Source organism: Dromaius novaehollandiae, chromosome 2 (assembly GCF_036370855.1).
Source record: "Dromaius novaehollandiae isolate bDroNov1 chromosome 2, bDroNov1.hap1, whole genome shotgun sequence".
NCBI lineage: Eukaryota > Metazoa > Chordata > Aves > Casuariiformes > Dromaiidae > Dromaius > Dromaius novaehollandiae.
Window position 1 is genome coordinate 128,189,409 of NC_088099.1, and position 7,455 is coordinate 128,196,863.

Here is a 7,455-nt window from a genome sequence, read left to right on the forward strand (position 1 = left end):
TTGCATTTATTTATAACTGTAAGTACTGGGAGAGAGGAGCAGGGGGGTTAGTTGTGACTCGAGTACAGTGTTAACTAACAGATGAGGTTAGTTTTATTACTCTTCTGTTTTAGGTTTAATGATTGCTTTGTTGGATTAGATCCTGGTGGTTCATGAGGCTTCTGTATGATCTTTGCTGTTTCATTTCTCATGACTACCTCTGAAACTGTTACTCTGAAGTAAGTGTTTTGAGGGCATGAAACATGGTAGGCAAGAGTCCCAGGGTGGGGGTGGGGGGTGGGGGAAACCTCCTTTAATCCTTTTACTTACTTTATTTTACTTACTTTATTTAACTGAAAATCAGCTGTCTCAATGTTGAAAGAAGTGAATGACTCCAGAGGATGTATATTTTGAATAATACTTCCAGGCTAACTTGTTTCCTATACCTCATGAAGAAGGACTGAGCTGATTTTCTTCTAGCACATCTATCCCAACAGCTGGCTTTCTGCTATCAAAGTGCTCGTTTCTACTCTCTTGAATTGGAATCACTGGCTTTCCCAAATCTATAGTCAATGTTTCTAACTCCTGTTCTACAGCTTTTGCTTCTTAAGTATTTGTATGACAACATTTTTCTTAGCAGTCTTCAAAGTGCTTCACCCCTGACATCAATACTATTTTCTTCTTTCTGGTAAGAGAACTGACTTACAGAGACAACATAACTCACCAACGTTTATCCGGCAGACCAGTAGCTGAGCCAAGACTTAGCCCGGAAAAACAGGAGAGGAATCTGGAAATAAGCTTCTGTGTGATGCCTTAGGAGAGCAGGCGGTGAGGCAGTGGAGTCGTGCCAGCTGGTGTGTGTGGCCAGGGAAGGTCCTTAAGCCAGCTCACTAAAATCACAAATGAGGGGAATTATACCTGAAAACCTACCACTATAGAACTGTGGTCACCTTCTCCCTCCTGCAAGCTCCTGGGATGAACTATCCTTACAGGCAGGTTTGGGACTCAGTCCAAGATCTTTTCCTGGATTTAGTCTTCCTGAATGTGAAAGCCTGACTCAGGTTTGCAAAGGAAGATATCTGGAAAGGCAGTAATAGGCTGTCCTCTTTCTGACAGATGAGTTCAGTGCACTTGTGTGGTTAGAGAATGTACTGTACAGCCTTCTGTGCTTGAGGCAGGTTCTGCAGCCTGCACAGAAAATGACCAACACTTGTTCTTCAAGTGCATTTTTCTGAGTGATGGCTGTGCTTTCTTTTGAACTCAGCATTACATATGGTCTGAGTTACCTTACTGGCTTGAGCATCTTTTTGGTGTACAGACATCTATTGTGGATGTTAACTAAATTTAGGCTCGATACAAATACTGAGATTCTTAGCCTTGCCAAAATGTTCGTTGTTCCATACAGGCACAGTAGCAGAATTTTTGGTGACAATTTTGAATCCTGTAGTCCTCCAGGATAAAGCTTATCGCTGTATGTGTCCAATTAAATACCAGCTCAGGTACCTCTCTGCAAAAAGAACTGAATCCAAAGCCAGGTCTGAGTCAGAAAAGTTTTCAGCTGAAGTGTGGGTTGGGCAGGAAAGGTAGAGGGGCAGTATTCTAGGACTGCTTCCTCCTAGTTTTGCTCTTTTTCGTATATTCAGCTGAGCAAGATCCTCTTTTACTTACAGCTAGAAAGCAAGTCACTCGTAAGTTGATTCTCCTTACTTAAATTGACTTTTTTCGTATTGTTTTTGCTCCTGGCTTGTGTGAAAATGTAAGCTGTGAGTAACTAAGTGAAAGGGAATGAAGTAACACTTTAATTTCTGTCCCATCCCTTAATATCCTTTTTTTTCACTGAGCCCATCAATTCTCTGCTATACAAGTAATCTAGATTAGTCATCAGTGGTGTTGGCCACATGCCAAGACCTGAGATGAATTTGCAGAGCTATTGTTCTGGATGCTGTACTAGCATTTGTTTTTGGAAGGCTGTTGCTGTGCTGAGGAATATATAAACCAAAAAGAATGAAGCTTGTAAATCAAGTGATGGCACCTACATTTGATCTTTGAAATATAATCTTAGTGAGCCATCTTACATTAAAAACACTAATGTGTAGTCAGATTTAAATGCATATTTTGTTTAATACCTAGATTATTACTGTTTTCTTTTCAAGTTTCCTTATGCCTTACCCCAAAGAGTCTTACAACTTAGATCCCAGAATGCTTGCAGGCTTTACCAAATTTTCTGCCTGAGTAATGCTTTCCAGAATGTAAATCTTTATTCTAGTATTTAGTTTGTACCCATGTTTTTAATGTAAGTGTTCCTGAAAAAAGATTTTGAGATGGAAATAAACTTCTCTTACCTTCTCCTCATAAGCTGGATTTTTGAGGTAAATATAACTTTTTTTTTCAATGGTAAGATGTCACCTCTGAAAAAACAGTAAACATACTCAGTTTTTCTTCCTAATTTTTACATGACATGGCTTTCAACAGTATAGACAAGTGTGTGTGGATAACAGTTGTTATAAATGGGAAATGAAAGGAGTTCCTGTAGAAGTCTGTGCATCCCTGAGGAAAAGTAGGATTTTCTTCAGCTTGGAATCAGGATGGTGAAGTTCTTCTTCCACAGATTATTTTTCAAGCTGGAGTTCAGCTTGGACAGCTAGGGACTCCTTGTACATAACCACCCGCAATGCCTTCTCTTGCAGTGCTGAACTTAAACCTGGGAGTGAGCTCAGTGTGTACCATGAGTAGCTTCCGGGTCTTTAAGACTTTCAGGATCCCATGGAGATGCCAAAATTCATGGTGCTGATATAGCTCTGTCTGACAGGATGGCTCCTTCTGCAGTAACATGCTACAGAAATGTTCTTCTTAGTAATGTCTCCATACAAAGCTACACTTAGGCAAAGGCTACAAAGAGGCAAATGCTGTAGTATGTTTTAATTGTTTTGTTTCAAGCAGTGGTCCACAGACCAAGACCCAACAATACTACTAATATATTAGTTACACGAAACTGAACTGGAATCGCATCCACAGCAGGATTTGGGGGGAAGAAAAAATAGCCCTAGTCCAAGTTACCTAGCAGGATCATCATCCAACTATTACCTTCACAAGTGAAGTACAGTTCCTGTAATCAGTTTACAGTTTTGGATGCTGGCGAATACGTATTAAGCTGAATGTATCAGTCAAGATATATGTACCTGTCAGGAATGTACCTGTCAAGATATAACCTGTGCAGAAAGTTTTGATAACTCTCTGAAAATCAGCTTAGTCAAAAGCAATCCCTTTTAAGCATGTATGTTTTGTGGGATCCACCTTTTAGGAATGGTTGAGAAAGATGGGAAATCGTTTAGAACCAGTAGTAATCTCAGCATTAAAAAGTAGTTATAGATAGATACTCACTTTCATGTACTTTTCAATCTGTAACAGAATGTCTACGGGGAAGTGGCAGATGACTGTACTACAGTCAATTTGTAAATGAATCTCTAGATGGAGCCAAAACAGATCTAATATATGTGTTTTGCAGACAAAGAAATGACCTTAATATTTTTTACTGAAGACATAGTGCTATGAAAAGACATCTAGTTCCCTAACGGATCTTTATATCTACCTTAAAACTACTTAGCTTCCTTACTGATTCCGTAAGACTTTAAAGCCCAAAGGACTGCAGTTCTCATAAGCTAGATAATTGCATATCAGGGCATTTTACTACACATTAACTGCTAACGGAGCACAAGAAACGCTTATCTCAGAGCAAACCTGCCCCTGTGCATCCATTACATATCCAAAATCAGTATGGTAATCTCAGAATTGGGATTAAACATTAATGATTTTATGAACTGGTAGCACTGACTAGTGCCACTCACACATGTTGCCTTTTGGTCCTGTATTTATTCTAGTTTGCCAGTCATTTACTTGCCTGCCTTTTTAGAGAAACACCTACCACCTATGATATGTGTACAAGCTGAAGAATTCCAGCCTTGTTGTTGCCACCAGTGCATATTGATAGTTTAAGACAGACTAATACTTGAAACACTTCTTGTCCTTAAAAAAAAAAAAGCCCACTACAAATGTAACACTAAGTAAAATAATACTAGATTACTTTTTGATGTAATGCTTAATTATTTGCATAGTATAGATCACATCCTAAGGAACAGACTGTTTGAAAGTGCTTTCACTTTCATTTTTTCCTCATACCACATTATAAAAGTGCATGGCTTCAGAGAACCCCAACAGTACCGGCTGTATCTGGTAGAGTAAGAAAGGATATATGTTAAAATTAACCAAACCAAACCCTAACTTTATGAGCTATTAAGGTCCTCTTTGGCAGAGAACCTCCTCTGTCCTGTTTCACAGGAACTGAAGGTAGCTGCACTGCACAACAGGGCCTTTCCAGCCAATCCTGTATTGAAAGGTAGTGAGTCCATCTGTGCCATATTGCGTAAGACTAATAGAAAACTACGGCTCCCTTAGCTTTCTGCACTGTCCCTGAACAACTGCTCTGACCGCATGGTCTGTACTGCATGCTCCCTGCCATGCAATTCCTTTCTACCTCAGCAAAAACTTAAGATCCCAGCAGTGTCCGTGCTCAGGCACTGCAGAATACCCAGGAAAGCAAGAGTCTGGTTCCATATTCTCTCTAACCTCCGTTTAGGTAGTTGAAGACTGCAACTAGAGACCCCTCTCCCTTCCCCTTTAGCCTTTTCTTCTGCAGGCCAGACAAACCTAGTTCCCTCAGCCTCTTGTGTCGTATGCACCATACCCCTAACTATCTTAATGTCCCTCCTCTGGATTTTCTCCAGTTTGTTGACATAACTCTTGGGAGGCCAAAAACTGGACAGAGATGTAGCCTCACCTGTGCCAGGTGGAGGGGAATATTTCCTTTCCTCAGTCTATTGGCCATACTTTTGCTGATGCAGGTCAGTATGCAGTTAGCCTTTATCACTGCAAGGGCACACTGGTGGGCTCATGTCCACAGGACCCACATATCTTTTTCTTCATAAATGCATCTTAAACCTAGTTTAAAGCCTTCCTCCCTAGATTAGTAAGCCTATTGGTAAATATGCTGTTGCCCTACTTTTTCAGATGGATCCTGTCTCTCCTTGGCAGTTCCCATTCTTCACAGAGGGTCCCATGGTCATAGAAGCCAAAGCCCTACTGGTGACACAGGCCATGCAGACTGATGTTGAGCTGCAGACCATTTCCCTCCTGCCTGAACTGTTCCCCTTGACCAGCAGGGTTGAGGAGAACACCATCTGGACCATCATGCCCTTCACTCTTACTCCCAGACCCCTGTAGTAATCTGCTTAAGGTCTGCCCTATCAGTATAGTGTCATTGGTGCCCCTGTGGATGAGCAGCAAAGCAGAGTAGTCCAAGGACCAGATGACTCAACAATCTCTCCACAGTGTCTCAAATCCAGGCTTTGGGCAACCCTCTTGAGACAGCAGCTCCATTCATGGTCAGGTTCTTCTTTCCCCCAAAGAAAGGAATCCCTAAGCACTGTCATCCATCACTTCATTTTTGTGACTCTGGTTCCTGTCTGTCAGACATCGTTGGCCCAGATGCCCCTGGTGGAGCTTGCTCCTCCTCTCCTGTTGCCAGGGCCCTATAACTGTTCTCCAGCCAAACAGCTGCAGGTGGAGAAAGAGCTCTACCTTGCTGTGAAAGTCACAAGCTTCCAGCCTCCACCCAGTCTTCCCACTACAGCATAGCTTACCTCCTTCTGTGCAACATGGGGCTTAGGCTCTTGTCTCCGCAAAGGTCCTGTCTTCTGTTCATCCTTCCTGATGCTGCAGTCTGCTCAGCACCTCCCTTGCTCCTTTCCTGCCTGCCTGACTCAGTGACTTGACCAGGACATATCTGCAGCAAGTGAGATTGTCCTGGGTTCAGTGAGGAGCACCAGGCACTCCCTGCAGCCTCGGACCTGCATGGCCACATCCTCCCTTCCGAGTTCTGTCCAAGTGTGGGCCTCCCACAAATCCACCTCATAACTTCAATTTCTCATGCTAGGGAGGTAGATTACATGTTATGTAATAACTGCAGATGGTTACCTCACCCCCTTTGAGCTGTGTTACTCCTAAGTGCATGATGACATACAACTGCTTGTGCATCAAAGGGACCTCAGGTTTCTGCTCTGTGGCCTCATGTCCCTTTTCCCTCTGAGTGTTATTCTCATCTCTCTAATCTATTTATTCCCTGCTCCTCTAGGAATGAACCAAGTTTATGTAGGGAAGGACACTTTTGTTTTTAGAACCACAAGTTGTTTTACTGCTGAAGCATAATGACAGTGAATAAGATGGAAATGCAGGGAGAGAAAAGACGGTCTCAGTTAATTCTACCCTAAAGAATTGAATTCCATTGCATTTCAGTGGTTGCAATTGTATGTTCCTAATGTTCTGTGTGCTTAGGCAGAGATCCCGGGCTATTAACCTCCAAAAGCAGGGAGAACTCAAAGTAAGAGCAATGGGAGCTGTGTTTTTAGCATATGAAGTGCTGTTCATTGTAAGCAGTTTGAATAAACCAGATCCAAAATGTCTCAGATTAGGCATCCAAAATTAGCAGATGATTTCGAATTTGGTCTCTCTGTGGTGTTGTCCCTCATCCTTAAAAACAATAAAATAACTTGCTTTGTGAGACACACATGTGCAGTACAGTGAAAAGCTCCTGAGAGAATTCTTAGCTCTGTCTTCAGAACAATATGTAATAAATCAGTTTGAGGGCTACATACTGAGTAACAAAGGGAGAACGGTACTGGATTGTTGTTCATTAAGTAAGCATCATTCGTCTGATGCACCAAATGAGGCACAAGTCCGGCTGAATAAAAAGCCTGTGCCCATACAACGACGCTACAGCTTAATAGCTCGTTTTAAGGGGTCAGTGAAGGGAGAACATGATTTCTGTGATGTAAACTACAGTGATAATATGTTAGAGAGAGCTTAAACTAGACAAAAACTTTTGGCCACAGTTACCATCAAAAAAGTTCTTGCCTTTTTGCTGAATGCAGATGAACCCCAGAGTGTTTCCTATCACTTTCTCAATATGCAGTACGGTAACACCCTGCACTGTCACCTTTTCAGCCATCATTTCACAGTTCCATCACTGTTTAATACCCTTCTCTGCTAACCACCATTTCCCTATTCATTTTTCCATCCTTCACGCTTGATTGATCTTAATTCATCTGAAGATTGTGACAGTGATGAAAACTATTCAGAAAGGGTCGGCAAGATCGTAAGACTCATCAGCTGGGGGAGATGCTGGCTTTTTGGGGGATGACATTTGTTGCTGAGCTGTTTTGGAGAATGCTTTGTATCTGTCAAACTTGATCACTTTTATGAAACCGAATGCCTGACTTTAATCTTTTACTGTCTGCCTTCTTGTTATCTACTTTTGAATGGCTACATTTTCATCATTTTCATCATCTTCCTCTGACTTGAGTCAATTTGATTTATCTATCAAGGGTGAAGAATAGAAAAATGAAGTAATGATGACCGTTAGCA